The sequence below is a fragment of the Eptatretus burgeri genome, chromosome 1 (genome assembly GCF_056783735.1).
Source record: "Eptatretus burgeri isolate ZD-2024b chromosome 1, Ebu_testis_v1, whole genome shotgun sequence".
Taxonomy (NCBI): domain Eukaryota; kingdom Metazoa; phylum Chordata; class Myxini; order Myxiniformes; family Myxinidae; genus Eptatretus; species Eptatretus burgeri.
This window is the reverse complement of record NC_140961.1, coordinates 3,580,341-3,598,597: the sequence shown is the minus strand read 5'-3', so window position 1 is coordinate 3,598,597 and position 18,257 is coordinate 3,580,341.

Sequence of the window (18,257 nt, the reverse complement as noted above, 5' to 3'; positions counted from 1 at the left end):
CAGGGAAGAATGGGAATGAATAGAGTGAGGGAGTTTATTCCAAAGGCGATAAAAAGAGGAATGAAAGAGTGAAGGTGAGTAGTGATTCGTGATTTTGGTAGTTTTACCAGAAGGGGGTTGTTTTGGCTGACCTTGAGCGCCCTGAGGAAATGTGGTGGGGACAAATCGCAGAGAAAGCAGGGGGGTGAGGCTGGAGAAGAGACGGAAGAAGACAGAAAGACCACTGACCAACCTGCGGTGATTGAGTCAGAGGCCCAAAAACTCAGCCTCATTGAGGGAAATGGCAATGATCCGAAATGCTTTGGTTTCTACAGCGTGAAGCCGAGAAAGGTGGGAGGCAGGAGCACCAGTCCAGAGGGGAGAGCAGTACTCCATCAGGCTATGGATAAAGGCTTTGTAAGTGTTCAGGAGCTCACGAGGGCCGAGGAAGGACTGCACGACAGAGGATTCCCAGTCGGCGACTGGCTTTAGAGGCGAGGTTAGAAATGTGGCTTTCCTAGGAAAGGTCATGGCAGATAGTGAGACCCAGAAGCTTGAAAGAAAGGACTTCTTCCAGAGGATTGTTGAGAAAGTGGATGGGTGGGTTTTCCAAACGGTCCTTTCAAAGAGACAGAGTGAGAGTGTGACATTTGTCTGGACTGAAAGACATGTTCCACGTGTTGGACCAGTTTGTGATTTTATCCAGATCTGCAGTGAGCGAAGAAGCTGCTGCTTGCCGGTCTGAGGGATGACAGATGGTGGAGGGTGGAGTCATCAGCAAAGAGATATAGAGGATTTTCCAGAATCGGAGAGATCATTGATGAAAACCAGAAAAAGAACAGGACACAGAACGCTGCCTTGAGGAACTGCAGCCTGGACAGGAAGAGGGGATGAAAGAACTCCATTTAGGGCCACACGTTGACTGTGACAGGAGAGGAAGTCTGCGAGCCATGAGTGGAGATGGCCTTGGATACCACAGGAAGAGAGTTTGGTGAGCAGGGCATGGGGTCCACACCATGTCAAAAGCACGTGATATGTCCAGGGATACGGCTCGGATTTCCTGTCTGGCATTGAGGGCTTCCATCCATTGTTGGGAGAGTTGAAGCAGAATATCCAGGGTAGAGTGACCTGGTCTGAAACCAAATTGATGATCGTAAATCAAGCCATTGGAAAAGAGGAAGGATTTCATGTCTGAAGTGATGATGGATTCCATAACCTTGCTGATGATTGGGAGAAGGCTGATTGGTCTGTAGTTACAGGGATCTGTTTTTGCACCTTTTTTATGCAGGGCAGTGATGTTTACCGATTTCCAAGCAGATGACAGATGGCCTTGAGCAAATGAGAGGGTGAATAGAACAGAGAGAGAGTGAGCAAGAGCAGAAGATCAGGCTTTGAGGACACGTGGGCTGAAGTCGTCTGGACCGGTTGCAGAATCTGAGTCGAGTCGAATCAGAATCTGAGTGACACGCCATCAATCATCTTGGTGCTGTTGCAGTTATGTTCGATTCCAAGCGCCCTCGATCTGAAGACTCGCTCACGAACATGGCAGTACAGACCCAGGTAAAAATAGTTCCTTTCCTCTCGTAATTCTCTCCAGACTACTGTAGTAGGTCCTGTTACCTATGATAGTAGATGAAAGTACAACTCCCACATACTATGGTTCTTACTGTGGCATTTTTGCCTGGGACGATGTACCTGGATGAACTTGGAGCGAGCACATCGAGAGAAAAGGAAAAGAGGAAATATAACAGATATGTTTACTATTTACACCCCTTCTGACATTTCCTGGCATGATAATTGGTGACCGTAGTCGAAATTCCCCCTTTTCTGACAAGTGACACTCTACCTGCAATTGTGCAAATTGCTCAATCAAACATGCTGAGTCCATGATCCCCAACATATAATCACGTGGTACTACTTGATCACAAGTTTACCCACCCAGTTCATCCAATATACATTGCATGTTATCTGATCAGAGCTCTCCGGACAAAACCGGTCCGTAAACTTAAGGCAAATTGTTCATGCAAAAGTTTATTGCACATGCAAAGTTCCAAACTGGGGCCGCAGAAGAAATAAACTTCAGCTCTCAAGGAAATACGATTCTAGTGTTGCCCTTTTATTATTAACTTATTACATCCATGTTTTGGGACCATACATACTTTGTTCAGAGCATCAGTGCTGCCAAAAGTAGTCTCCTTGGTTATCGAGCACAATCCTGGAGGGTCACCACTCTGACACAGGACACTCAAGTGGCTCAGTCATCCCAGCAAGCTGGTACTCATTTTGCCAACCTCAGAAGGATGATCCCATAAAGATCCCACGATGTCTTTCGCATGTCGGTGAGTTACCAAGTCACTTCGATGGAATACATAAAATCGACATTACAGTTATTCTGGTGGGTGTGATACCGTCTGTCCTTGCATGTGTTGCGACAAGGTGAGACCAACATAAAACAAGATTGCTGAAAGATTTTGGCGACAACTTGCCTTGAACAACTTTTTAATATATTATTTTATCTATTTATTTATCTTTATGTAAGACTGATGATGGAGGGTACAAAGGAAATGTACTGATGGGGGGGGGGGTCAGTTGGGCAGCAGGTGGACACAATGAGCAAGGGCATGAAGAACAGGTGTGTGTGTGTGTGTGTGTGTGTGTGTGTGTGTGTGTGTGTGTGTGTGTGTGTGTGTGTGTGTGTGTGTGTGTGTGTGTGTGTGTGTGTGTGTGTGTGTGTGTTAGACAGAAACAGAGAGAGACACACACTCGAAGGGAGGAAAGACAACTTACAAGTAACAGGGTTGAGTTGGGTTTGGGGGGTGGGGGGGTTAATGGAGGATGAAAGAAGAGATTGCAGGATGAATTCCTTCCATAATTGATGGGAATATTAATTTAATTATGAAGAAAACCTGACCAAGTGATAAAGCTTGTTTTTTGAGTAATATTTTTGAAGCCAAAGGTAAATGTTTCCAACGTGAGAATATGTTTGATTGTCCGATTGCATTCTCATTTGTAAAGGGAATTAATTTTATTATTATTTGTCTTTTAACCTGACATGTAAATCAGTGCAGTTATCTTCAATATAGCTTTCAGCAACGTCGTGGGAAACTGTGCAGGATTTTCCATGAGAGCACTCTTCAGAAGTCCACCCCTCTCGACATCCTCATATTCACCTCTACCTGCTTCCATCCACATCCATGTTGTTCGTATTTATCATAAACAGATTTCTCCAGGTGTGTTTTCCCTTTTATTCCGTTTCTCCAACAGACCATTCTGCTTGGAACTCCGTTGTTCGCTGTTAATGGGAAGGTTCCTCTTCGGATATGCTGATGAGACTCGAACCTGGTTGCACATTGCTCGGCTTACTGTCTCTTCTATTTCACTAATTGGGCACACCACCCCTCAAACTCTTTACCTGTATTCCACACACTATGACATTGTCCTTGAGGTTGTCCTTGTTGTGGTTCCTCGAGCCACCATGCATCTCAGCCTACCATGAGAACCTGATTCTATATCAGACGTGTGGACCAGTTGACCAGCCCAGCGGACTTGAGCCTTGTTGAGGAACACTTCATTGCCATGCATCTGGTAAATGTCTTCTGTATTTGGAACTTTGTCTTCCCATTTGGTGTGAGCGAGCTCGCAAAGACAGCGTGTGTGGATCTGATCCAGATGATTAACCTGACGGTGGTAGAAGATCCAACTCTCACAACCATACTATACAGTCAGGTGGTGAGGATGAGTGCACTGCAAAGATCTAGAGCTTTTACTGGAAGCCAAAATTGTGTTTATTACTCCGCACGTGTGAAACGAAAAGCAGCATTAAGCAATCGGTTCACTTTGTCTGTCTATCTGTGCACATACATCACTTTATGATCGAGGAACGACTTGATTTCAACCGAATGTTACATTTTAAACACAAATTGGAATGTGAATCTGAAAACGAACTTTTCTGTAGTTTCGCAGTACTTTGGCTCTGAATTTGTCCCGATTGTGCATGCACACAGAGGAGTGAGAGTGTTTTTTTTTTACTCTGCCTGTCTGGAAGTTAAACAAAATCGAAAATCATTACGAACACGAAAGTTACTGTTTTAAGGACGTCATAAAGGACACATACAACAAGGACGAAGAACTAATGTACAAGGTGGTGCTTCATCAATGGCGGTAAACTTCCGAAAGTTTTTTTTTTTTTAAACCTTCAAAGATCTTCTTCTCTGAAATGGCTGAACAAATCGAGGCGAAACTTTACACGTATGACTGCCTGTCCATGAGGAACAAAAGGTTCACACATATGATGTCATAGGTCACATTGTTCGGCAGCCGTATTGGATTTACCTTAAAACCCATAAAAATAAACCACTCAAAATATGTCCTGGCGAGAGTCTGCAATCTCTGATTGCTCTTTTTCTTGTTATTGGGAGCGGCTGTGGAAAAATGCCACAGTCAAGTGGAGCAATGCTCAAGCCTCGATGTATACACCTTAACATGTCATTTTTTCCAAGGGGGCCAAAAGGCAATGAAGCATAAAAATTATTCACAATTTTTTGCAGTGGAGTCGAAAGCAACACACTATATAATTCAGGATTCTGAAGCATCGCTTGAAATACCCTCTCCCACCACCACCGGGAGTTGCGCCAGATAGTTCACATTTACGTAGAGAACTTGCATTGGCCTGGCCTCACTTGGATATGTGACAACCGAATGCATCGCCGACAGACAGACAGACAGACAGACAGACAGACACACTAAATTGCATATTTTTGTATGATAACGCCATTCTTTCATTAAACCTCATCTTGCTTTTTTTACTTCCATCCATAATAAATCAACAAATAGTCCCTTGCACCTGTATAACCATGACAGTGTATTGTACTGATATTTCTTGTTGATTATACAAGCTACATAAGCGATAATTAGAGCAGGACACTAAAATGAACTTTATAATATCTCCATGTTGGCCGAATAGTGTTCCCATCTGAACTTTTGGCTCATGTTGTGGAGAATCCATGTTCACATCCTTTATGTGTAAGATTTGTTTCTCTGTTGTCTGCTAATGTCCTGGTAATTCATGCAAAATTCTGCTGTTGTCCACTGGTGTCTGTCCTGCTGGTGACATGTACAAGCGACACGAGTATTCGGTCAGCGTAAATTACCAAGTGCACAGAAAGCCTTGTGACTAACTTTGAAAATGATTTGCAAAACATATTCAAACCGATCAATTTCCTGAGTTTGCTTCGATTATGTTTTCACTCTTTTGAATTTGGCCTTGTGAACACACCTTGGTGATTGCCAATGCATCAGTCATTGTGACTCGCATTCGCTTTGCAATTTTTCAGGCCATCCTTTGTGATGGTAACTCCTCATCAATCATTAATTAATTACATTATATAATTATCGTGAAAGTAGAGATGGTTGGCCCTGGTTTATATTACGTTATCATTTGTCAAGACATACGAAGCACTGTGACAAAACTTGATCGATTTAGGAGCATTTGTGCAGTAAAAGGATAATCGAGCAATAAAAACCGACGTAATGCACGAAGTGCATTCGCAGTGATCAAACATTCATAAATCTGCCAATTTTATGCAGAGAAACACATTTACCTTTAATGGGCAGTGATTGTTGCTCATCACGATTTAATTTTACATTCATGTGAACAGAGTGTACTTGGTAATTATCTGTAGGGATTGAATAAAGACGCTCATTTTCATGTAAGTAACACCATTGGCAGGCTGTCAGGATCGCTCCAAGGATATGCAATTGCCTTTGAACTACCTGGTTGAGGTGAGATTCACAACCCGACTATAAACCGTCCCACTGGTGTTTCGCACACAAGGTGCTGTACCAATGAGTGTGCCGTCACTCGGTTGGGACGTTGTCAGAGCATTCATCTTCAACCACTGCTTGCTGGTGGATGTTAAAGATCCCACAAATCCCACTGTCTCTTTCTCCAAGAGTTGGCAAATTGTCACCGGCACTCTGAACAAATTACAAATTTCTGCTCTGACTGCCGTTGGGAAGGCAATGGCAAACCACCCTGCCCAATGCTTGCCAGGAGGCTGCTTTAACAGCACAGAACCTGCATGCATATATATATATATATATATATATATATATATATATATATATATATATATATATATATATATATATATATATATATATATATATATATTGTTGCGAATCTGGAAACCATTTTCACACTCATCATTCAGGTCCTTTAGCTCAGTTGTCTCGTTAAGTACGTGTTCTATAGATAGCTCCCTTCCATTGTTTTATGGGTAAATCTATGTAAATGCACTGTGATTTATTTTAATAGTTAGGTCAGAACAACAAAGAAGAAACCTCCCGTCCCGTGATTCAACATTCAACAGCGTCCCGTGATTCAACAGCTGACTCAACAGCGTAAACAGGAATGACGGTTGGGACTTCCGGCAGGAAGCAACGTAAACAGCCCCCACTCGCGGTTGCGGGGGGGGGGGCACGAGGGCGGATGAGTCACGCCGAAGCGAGGTGGGGCAGACAGGAATAACAAGGGGACCCTCTTCTTGGCTCGAGAGATTCCATGGTTGTTGTTCTGGTGCTGGTTCAGCTCGGCTGGAGTAGTTGGTTCTTCTGGTGGCTGTTGTTCTGTTCCATGGCCTCATCTTGGCTCGGCTGGCTCTTCTTGGTGCGTGGAGCTCTTCCCGGTCTCTGCTTGGTTCCCAGTTTGGTGCGACTTCTTGACCTCATCTTGGTCGGTGGTTCTTCGGGGAAGCGACACATCGGGTCAGGAAGGATCGGCACCTCGTCTCACCAACACATGGTCCAGAGCACGAGGGGATCCGCCGGAGCTCAGAAAGGATCACGGCTCACGGTGATTGGATCCAGCTCACCCACGCCAGTGCCCGGTCCGAACAGCTTGAAGACCACACGAGGTGGAAAGGTCCGAGGCAGTCCCTGGGCTTCAGCTCATCTGTCCCTCTGAGCTGAAGTCCGCATTAAAGGCATCAGCCACCATTTCTTGGTTGTGTGTGTGTGTGCGTATGTGTGTCCTTGGGCCCGTCTAACAAGTAGAAAACTGTTAAGTGCTTTGTTCGCTGTATATACTTGCATTTATTGTATTCCGTATAGTTCTGCTCTTTTGTGTTCCCTAGTTCCCCATTATTACTGTATAAATAAACCCTAATTGTTAAACGTATCAGCTCATTTTGTGTTTCTTCCATTGGCTCGACATGGCGCGTGTTTGAGGATTAGTGTTGGTAACTTCTTCAATTGGTCCGGTCTGACTTTGGTAATTCCGCTGGGTTACGCCGGATCCGAGTCGGCGATAGCGACACGATTCGGACAGAGTCGGCCGAGGGTGAACTTCACCGGTAGTCGGACCACATGGGTACTTTAGTAAATTGAAAAGTTGGTAATCGACCCTACCCCACGTGGTCTATCCATTGGCGAACTGCGGTCCAGTCAGGTCCCGTCTGCTCCGAACTTATCCAGAGCGACGACCTTTACATTCCGGGCATCGGTCGAGCCAGCTCGCGGCTCCAGCTGGCGGTCGTGTCACGGCCGACGTCCCGGCACCGTAACTATATATATATATATATATATATATACACATATAGATATATATAGATATATATATATATATATATATATATATATACATATATATATATATATATATATATATATATATATATACACATATAGATATATATAGATATAGTTAAATCCTGGTTAAAATAGGTATACCCTGTATACCCTGGTTAAAATAGGTATACCATATCCCTGTGTCGTAAGAGGCGACCAGGGTTGCGTCAGGAAGGGCATCCGGCGTAAAACATGTGCCAAATCACTATGCGGATCATACGGATGATCCGCTGTGGCGACCCCTATCGGGAGCAGCCGAAAGAAGAGGAAGAGATATATATATATATATATATATATATATATATATATAGAAAAAAAAAAATATATATATATATATATATATATATATAGAAAAAAAAAAATATATATATATATATATATATATATATAGAAAAAAAAAATATATATATATATATTGTTGTGGTTGTGGAAATTCGCAAACCACCATTCAGGTCCCGTAGGTGAGATATCTCTGTAAGTGCATGTGTAGTTAGCCCAAACCCGTTGTATAGAGTGAATTTATGTGATCCATCCGGGCTGTGACGCTTTGAGTCAGCCATTTTTTCTGTTCTATCTTTTATTTCAAACAAACAGCATCTCAACAACCACGCCATCCCCACCACAGCGCCAACCACACTACAACCGCGCCATCCCCTCCACAGCGCCAACCACACTACAACCACGCCACCTCCACCATCAACGCTACCACATCTCCGCCATTCAGCAAGCCCTGTGCAGTTACAATCTCCGGGAACAAACAGAAACCAACGGCTATGCTCGGGGGTTTTCCTGCCTGTTTTTCCCGTCGAGGTTCTCCGCACTCGGTGTGGAGGAGGGGCGATGCAGGGGTCAAAGGTGAGAAAGGGTGGGGGCCTCTTTTTGGGGGAATAATTCCCTAGCTCCACGCCAAGACTGACTCCCCCCGGCCCCCGCACGGCGCGTGGTGGAGGGAAAGCGAGAGGTCACGCCCCCCTTCGAGAGGCTTCTCCAAGAAGCTCGAAGGGAGGCAGGGCCGAAAACGGGGCGGAGTGAAGGGCGGAGCCCCGCGCTATAAAAGGCGAACAGGATGGACTTTGAGGGTGGTCGGGTTGGTTGGTCGAGAGTTGGAGTGAGTGGTTAGTCGAGGGTTGGTCTTCATGGTCATCTTCTGGCTCGAGTCGCGAGCTTGTGGTTCCTGCCTTGCTTCGTTGACCCGTGCGCGAGCGCAGAAAACAGCGCCGAACAAACCCCGTCCGTTTCCCCCAAAACCCGCGTCCATACCGTCGAGTGGCCAACACGTGCAGGCGCGAGGCACGCAGGAGAGGACTCGCCTACCACGCTCGGGCACGGAGTCGCGGCCAGGCGGGACCCCGTCGACGGACGTCGGAGAGGGACTTGACACGCTCAGGGAAGTCGCGACTTCCATTTCTTTTGGGTTCTGTGTAAACGTGTGTGTGTGTGGAACCAGTCTGGTGAAGTAAAACTGTTAAGTGTTGCTGTTTGTCGGTCTTATTCGGTAGTATCTCTGCGTCATTGTTTCTTTTGTTACATTTGCTTTTTGTGCATAATTGTTTGAATTGCTTTATGTGTGCTCTCCGTGTGTCGTGTAAATAAAGTCCTTGCATGTTGAATTGTTCCCCGTTTCGCTGCGTCCTTTCCTTCCTTTGAATCTCCATCTTGCTTCACGTAAAGGGTTGGTAGTGGGCTTAATACGCCCGATAATTAATCGGAACCGTCGAGGCCGACGATAACACCGCTCGGTTATCCCGATAGTATGGAGCGGATCGCTTAAGCGGCCCGTGTCCGGAGTCGACCTGCGGCGAGGTGCGATCGCCCGGTCTACCAGCCGCGTGGGTACTTAGGTAGGTCGAGTTTGGCGAACAACCCTATCCCACGCGGGTGGCCGATTGGCACGATCGTGGTGAGGCCGAAAGGCCCACCCGTGACTGGCTCCCGGCGTTAGTCCGAGAGGGTCACGACTGAATTGTCCGTCCGGTGGGCGACGTGCCGTGATTCGAGTCACGTGGCCGTTCGCACGCCGGCGGGCGCGAATTCGCAACTATATATATATATATATATATATATATATATATATATATATATATATATACACATATATATACATATATCTATACATATATATATACATATATATATACATATATATATACATATATATATACATATATATATATATATATATGTATATATATATGTATATATATATATATATATACATATATATATACATATATATATACATATATATATACATATATATATACATATATGTATATATATATGTATATATATATATACATATATATATACATATATATATACATATATATATACATATATATATACATATATATATATATATATATATATATATATATATATATATATATATATATATAGCTCCACGACACTCAGCCCCACCCCCGGCTCATCTCCTTCCACATGCTTCACACGATTCACCATTTCATGGGCATCTACCATCTTTCCCACTGTTCCCACACACATTAAAATTTGAAAATACGCCAAATCATGCTTTTTGCTCCCAAATTTGTTTTTTTTTAAATTACCATTGGAAAATTAAATAGGTTGATATCCCACTCTTGACACCAAATGTCACATCGGAAGCTCACAAACGTGATATTCCTCAGCGTTGGGATATTTAATCCCACGAACAGCTGAAAGGTGATGAGCTAAACTGCGTTCAATTAGAAGTTACCCTGCGCTTGGATTCACCTTGATCCCCCAAGGTTATTTCCAATTCAGCCGAATTAAACTGAAGTTTAAATATTTAAGTCCTGACACCAATGTTGTAGTTGTTACCTGGTTTGAGTCCAGCAGATCACCTCAATGCCACCAGAACGGTCAACTGGCTTGAAGACCCCCAGCTGGATCACGTGTCCACGAGTCAGGATACCATACTGATTGGGGTCTCTGAGCTAGCCGAGCACTATGATAATTAACACCACATGCCTTGGCTATAATTAGGCCAAGCAACGCTGGAGATGTGTGGCATGGTCTTGAGGTGCAGCGTTCAATTTCCACAGCCAATTAACCCTCAATGGACTTTCTCAATCACCAAATGAGGAACCGTGATGGCCCAAATTCACCCCGAGATCAGGTATATGGAATGGTGATGATGGTCACGTGGAAGGAATGAACAGAGAAGCAATCAACAATCAATGAATAAACCCCTTAACCCACAACGGATTATGCACCTATGATAACAATGACGACCAGAGATCATTAAATACCTGAGCCTGAGGGCCCGCAAAGCACACCACAATTGAGGGACAGAAGGAATCGCAACACTAAAGGAATAGCCCACAGGATACTGTAGTTCTGGCCATTCCAGCAAGGAACTCGCTGGTGTGTTTTGTTCACCTAATTTGCACTGGGTACTGCATGCTTGCTGGGCTAAGGGGAGGAGAGGGTGTTATGTAGAGAGAGATACATGGATAGATCATTCTTCTCCTTTCATAAGCAGCACAAGGCTGCAGGAAGCAGCATTGTTTGGGGCGAGGCTGTGCCGTTTGGTGCAGTGTCCCCTGTAATCTAGAGGAGGAATTTGGAATTTGTTCAGGGTTCTGGCCAGCGATAGCTTACCTACTCTTTGTGTTGGATACCTGGGATCTTTAACATCCACCAACTCATTCTGGCAGATGGGACACCCAGTTTAACATCTCGCCGAGGGATGGCACACGCATCAGTGCATGCATGTGAAACCCCAGTTTGACAGTTTGTAGCTGGGTGGCGATTCAACCCAGGCTCGATTGCTGAGAGGATCACCATTGACAAAAGTGCACCACGAGATGCATACATGTCACAAATTAAGACAGGGTTGAATGTTTCCCTTGCGACATTATCATATAGTTTTGCAATTAATCTCATGTTGTGGATATTTATCTGGAAATATTTACGGTTTACACAACGAAGAGGTAAAAATGTCTTCAGTGCGTCCAATGCATTTGTGATTCATAAATGTAGCCTTAATATATGTTGCTGTTGCTGTATATTTCCAAGAGCTGGTTTTTCCATCTTTTGCACATTGTCATTTTGCATAGCTTTCATTGAACACACTAACACCAAAGAGCGGGGGCACGTCTGCCTGAATTGACGACTTTACATCTTTCAAACCCAGAGTAAGTCCGAGTCCCCATTCTTAAATAGCAGGAAAATGATGGTGGGGGTGATGGAGGCCCATCCTCTTGACACAGCATGTGGGTGCTCACACATCATCAATGTTTATAGTGACGAACAATCAATCCTGCATTACATGTCACCATTCATGTGCATGACAGTATACAGTATCTTCAGAAACTCTTCACTCCCCTCGACTTTCATCACATTTTGTTGTTACATCCTAAATTTAAAACGGATTCGATTTAAAAAAAAAAAAATAGTCACCGATCTGCACAAAATTCCTCAAAATGACAAAGTGAAAACATGTTTTTAGAAACTTTTACAAATTAATTAAAAACGAAAAGCTCAAATGTTTTGCATCAATAAGTATTCAACCCTCTGAGTCAATACTTTGTTGAAGCACCTTTGGCAGTGATTACATCTTCGAGTCCTCTTGGGTATGTGTGTGTCAGTTTTACACACCTGGATCTTCCTTGCAGATTTTCTCAAGCTCCGTCTCAAGTCGGATGGGGGAATATCGGTGAACAGCAATCTGCAAGTCTTTCCACAGATTCTCAATGGGATTCAAGTCTGGCCTTTGGCTGGGCCACTCAAGGACTTTCACACTCTTGTTCTGAAGCCATTCTCAGTGTTGCTTTGGCTGTATGCTTGGGGTCATTGTCCTGATGGAATGTAAATATTGGCCGCAGTTGAAGGTCTTTTGCACTCTGAAGCAGGTTCTCCTCAAGGATTTGCCCATATCTGACTCCATTCGTCGTTCCCTCTATCCTTACAAGTCTCCCAGTCCCTGCTGTGGAAACGCATCCCCATAGCATGACGCGGCCACCACCATGCTTCACGGTTGGGATGATGTTAGCTGGGTGATGAGCTGTGCTCTGTTTCTGCCAGATGTAGCGCTTTGTATTCAGTCCAAAGAGTTCAATTTTCAGCTCATCAGACCACAAATTAGTTTGCCTCATGCTCTCAGAATCTTTCACGTGCATTTTTGCAAACTCAAGGTGTGCTGTCATGTGACTTTTTCTCAGGTGTGGGTTCTGTCTGGCCACTCTCACATAAAGCCTCGATTTATGAAGTGCTGCAGAGATTGTTGTCCTTCCGGAAGGTTCTCCCATCTCAGCCAAGGAACTCTGTAGTTCTGTCAAAGTGGTCATTGGGCTCTTGATCATCTCTCTGACCAAGGTCCTTCTTGCCTGGTTGTTCAGCTTGGTCGGACGGCCAGCTCTCGGAAGAGTATGGGTAGTTCCATATTCTTTCCATTTCCTAACGATGGAACTCACTCTGCTCTTGGAAACTTTCAACACTCTTGAATTGTTTTACACCCTTCCCTAGCTCTCTGCCTCTTCACAATTCTATCTCGGAGTTCTACTGCCAGTTCCTTGGACTTCATGGTGGAGTTTCTGCTCTGACACGCACTGTCAACTGTGGAACCTTTTATGGAAAGGTGCATTTCTTTATAAATCATTGCCAATCAATTGAATTGATCAAAGGAAATTGGATGCACCTGAGCTCGATTTGGAGTATCATAGCAAAGGGGTTGAACATTTATTCACGTATGATGGTTCAGATTTTCATTTTTAATTAATTTGTAAAAATATATAAAAACATGTTTTCACTTTGTCATGATGGGGTATTTTGTGTCGATCGGTGAGAAAAAATTAAAATTTATTCCATTTTCAGGCTGTAACACAACGAAATGTGACAAAAGTCGAGGGGTGTGAATACTTGATGAAGGCACCGTGTGTACATTTTCACTCTGAGTAGCCGTGCGAATAAAACTCACACCAGTGAGGGCAGTGCAACAAGGGTTTACGCACTCCACCACCAAAACGCTCTGGGTTTCATGTAATTTGAGATCATTGTTTTATCTGGTGGTAGTGGTGGTGGCGGTGGCACTGCGGTGGCACATCAGGATTGTTTTTGGTTTAGCTGCATGAAATATTCCTTTTGGTTACAAGTGTCGGTATGATTTACACTGGTAGAGCTGTCAATAGTCTCTGCATTTAGACATTTCAGCTTAATATTTAACAGAGAGAGAAATTTTTGTGCATAATTTGCAAAACCATGAACACATGCTCATTACACATTGTTATGACCTTCCCCACTCCGAGAGCAAAATACCTGGTTTATAAGAAGAGTTACATTACAATGAGTCTAAACCTCACTTTGCCAATTGTTGCATATTTTGAAAATGTCTGAAACCTGATCTTGAGGCAAGGGAGGAATTATTTAAATCAACACTGTTATCATCGTCGATTCCAAATGAATGGAAATAATCCTCAACAAGTTCAGCTAATGTCTATTAAACCTTGCAACTCCTACCCCGCTTCCTCTCCCCCCAAAAAGGTTACAATTACACAATAGCACATTGTTCTCATTGGTTCAGCACCTGGTAAAACCAGACTCGGTCATTGTGGAAGACTGCGCGGCTCTGGCTCCACAAAGGCAAGAGAACAACATCTTAAGAGTGAAGGATGTCTGGGTTACTCCCGGGAGATCAATCGGTTATCTTCATGCTGCAGGCCTGTTCGAGCAGAACTGACCAGGGATATTCAACAACCAGACTCGGTGGCATTGTTGTTCGAGCATACGCTTTGGAAACACCTTGCCCGAATCATTCCAAAAACTTCATAATTGTGATGTGCCGCTTGCTCGGTCGATGCTCAGCAGTTGGAGGATAGAACAGAGACAACCCCCGTGGGTTGGAATCCCTTTGGGAGCAATATTTATCCGAAAAATGTCCTGCTGACTGTGGAGAGTGAAGGGCCACCACCAGATGATGCTGCCAGCATCCGTCACATTCCAGGAAGTAAGTTCAGCCAAGGTCGTTCGCCCGTGTTTGCCTGATGTCAGGTCCTCTGTTACCTGCTGTCTCCACCTGCATGTGAGTATGTGATTTGTATTTGTCACAGCTCTTCCATGAGCCTTATAAACTGTTTAAATAAACAACTCCCAAACACCACCCAACAGGCTTACTTTCAGTGTGACCACTCCTTGGATTTTTTTTCACAAGATCTTGGCTATTCGTTGTTCACCTTGGCGTCTTGGTTTTCGATAGGTTTTCTATTGTCATCGCTTTTCCGAAACCTTGTGAATTCTTGGCTTTTTTCATTGGCACACCTTGGCATTTATGAAAATGAGGAGTGGTCACACTGAATTACTATACATTAACTTCGAGAATACTTTGGAAGATTCTTCTTTCTTTTTATAAAATTACTTTATTGTGGTCAAGTGCATGTATGGCACCCCTCCACTTTAATCATAATATGCTATTGACACAGGTTGCTAACTTTTAAAACATTCACAAACAATGTGCTTTGTCATTCCGCAAAAAAACAACAACAACTTGCTTTGCACGTTTTTGTGTTGTGAATTGATGCTGTGTTTTGGCATTGTGGTGAGCAAAATGAACATTCTGTTGCATCCCTATTTTGGCCTGACATTCTTTTGGCATTCTGACTGAGAGAATCTTTTCACACCTCCATTTACCTTCTTCTTTATTCCACAAATAAAACTTGCCTCTGGCTATGACATATTCCCTTATGTGTTTTTTTTCTTCCCCCCACTGCAGTGCAAGGCCCAACATCACCCACATTATTTCTTTGCGGTATTCTTTGTCCTGTTCCACCGGAACAGCAGACGGTTCGACTTCCGCACACCTCGTTTGCCGTTGTCGGCTTCACAACCCCGAGGGCAAGCACTGTCATGGGGGAAGTTGTGTCAAAGGGTGGGGATCAAGTGTTTGTTTGTTTTTCCCCCTTCCCTTATTCCATGACGCTTCGCATGCATAATTATCCATTGATATTTCGTTTTATTTATTTCATATATAAGGCTCTGCAAAACAAGGGTAATTCTACATTTACTGTTTTATAAACAATTCATTCTGTCTGTGAAAAATGTGATGCTTTGCAAAAATAGTTTGGGCCTCATCGGCATTCTCACCTGAACACAGTTTATGATGTTGGGATCCCAGGTTCAAATCCCATATTGGGGGGAGGGGCAGAAGTAGGACTTAAGGTGCTGTGGTGGCTCATATTCACGTGCTGTGTTGGCTTACGTTCAGGTAATGTGCTGGCTTACATGCAGGTGGTATGCTGGCTTACATTCACATGGTGAATTGGCTTACATTCAGGTGTTGTGCTGCCTTACATTAAGACGCTGTTAGTGTACATTCAAGTGCTGTATTGGCTTACACTCAGGTGCTGTGATGGCTTACATTCAGGTTGTGTGCTGGCTTACATTCACATGGTGAATTGGCTTACATTCAGGTGTTGTGCTGCCTTACATTAAGACGCTGTTAGTGTACATTCAAGTGCTGTATTGGCTTACACTCAGGTGCTGTGATGGCTTACATTCAGGTTGTGTGCTGGCTTACATTCACATGGTGAATTGGCTTACATTCAGGTGTTGTGCTGCCTTACATTAAGACGCTGTTAGTGTACATTCAAGTGCTGTATTGGCTTACACTCAGGTGCTGTGATGGCTTACATTCAGGTTGTGTGCTGGCTTACATTCACATGGTGAATTGGCTTACATTCAGGTGTTGTGCTGCCTTACATTAAGATGCTGTTAGTGTACATTCAAGTGCTGTATTGGCTTACACTCAGGTGCTGTGATGGCTTACATTCAGGTTTTGTGCTGGCTTACATTCGCATGGTGAATTGCCTTACATTCAGGTAGTGTGCTGCCTGACATTAAGATGCTATGTTATTGTACATTCAGGTGCATTGCTGGCTTATATTCAGGTGATGTATTGGCTTACATTCAGGTGTTGTGCTGCCTTACATTAAGATGCTGTGTTAGTTTACATTCAGGTGATGTATTGTCTTACATTCAGGTGCTGTGTTAGCTTACATTTACGTGCTGTGTTGACTTACATTCACGTGCTCTTGACTTACATTCACGTGTTGTGTTGGCTTACATTTACGTGCTGTGTTGACTTACATTCACGTGTTGTGTTGGCTTACATTTACGTGTTGTGTTGACTTACATTCACGTGTTGTGTTGGCTTGCATTTACGTGCTGTGTTGACTTACATTCACGTGTTGTGTTGGCTTACATTGACGTGCTGTGTTGGCTTCAATTCAGGTGCTGTGTTGACTTACATTCAGCTGCTATTGGCTTGCATTCATGTGCTGCGATGGCTTATAGTCACGTGTTGTGCTGGCTTACATTCAGATGTTGTTGGCTTACATTCATGTACTGTGTTGGCTTACATTCATGTACTGTGTTGGCTTACATTCATGTACTGTGTTGGCTTACATTCATGTGCTCTGATGGGTTATAGTCACGTGTTATGCTGGCTTACATTCAGATGCTGTTGGCTTACATTTATCTGCTGTGTTGGCTTACATTCAGATGCTCTATTGGTTTACATTTGAAACAGGCCGCTCACACATCGTCGCCGTCCTTGACACAGCTGTCAGAATTAAGCTCCGACATCGACAGCGTCCTATTTCTCTCCACTCTCCTCCAATGCTTTGTTCATTGTCTACTAATGTCGATGCAGTTCATGTAATGGCGCGCGCGCACACACACACACACACACACACACACACACACACACACACACACACACACACACACACACACACACACACACACACACACACACACACACACACACACACACACACACACACACACACACACACACACTTCCCTGTACATAATACACATGCAAGTATGAAATCAACAGAGTACAGCACTTACTTAATTTTATAGAGCCAGTGTACTTTGTGCAAAAGTTACATCAATTCATTATTTGAGTGATTAATTAATGATGGCTTGACCATTATTGCCCTCGCCAAAGGAGAGGGTATTGTTATGTATTTGCAAAAGTCACCGGCGCTTTCGGGCAACGCTGGGTCCCTCGTTCCACCCTTCCCCTCCCTCACCTACCCCTCCCTCCGGATTCCTACTACACCCCTTCCCTCCCTCCTCCCACCACATCCACCCTCTCTCCAGACTCCCACACCGCCGCTTCCCCTCCCTCACCTACCCCTCCCTCAGCTAACCCTCCCTCCAGACTCCCACCACACCCCTTCCGCTCCCTCCTCCCACTCCATCCCCCCTCTCTCTAGACTCAGACCTCACCCCTTCCCCTCCCTCATCCCACTCCACCCACCCCCTCCAGACTCCCATTACACCCATTCCCCTCCCTCATCTCACCTCCTCCTGCCCCATCCCCCTCTCTCCAGACTCACACCTTACCCATACCCCTCCCTCCTCCCACCCCATTCACCCTCTCTCCAGACTCCCACCTCACCCCTTCCCCTCCCTCATCCCACCCAAACACAATCTCACCCCACCCACCCCTCCAGACTCCCACCCCACCCCTTCCCCTCCCTCACCTCCCCCTCCCTCCAGACTCCCACCATCACATATAAACTTACTCATCCACCTAACCTCACCCATCACACTCACTCATTCAACCAACCTCACCCATCAAACTCACTCATTAACCCAAAAGCCTCCTCAAACTCACTCATCCACCTAACCTCACTCATCTAACT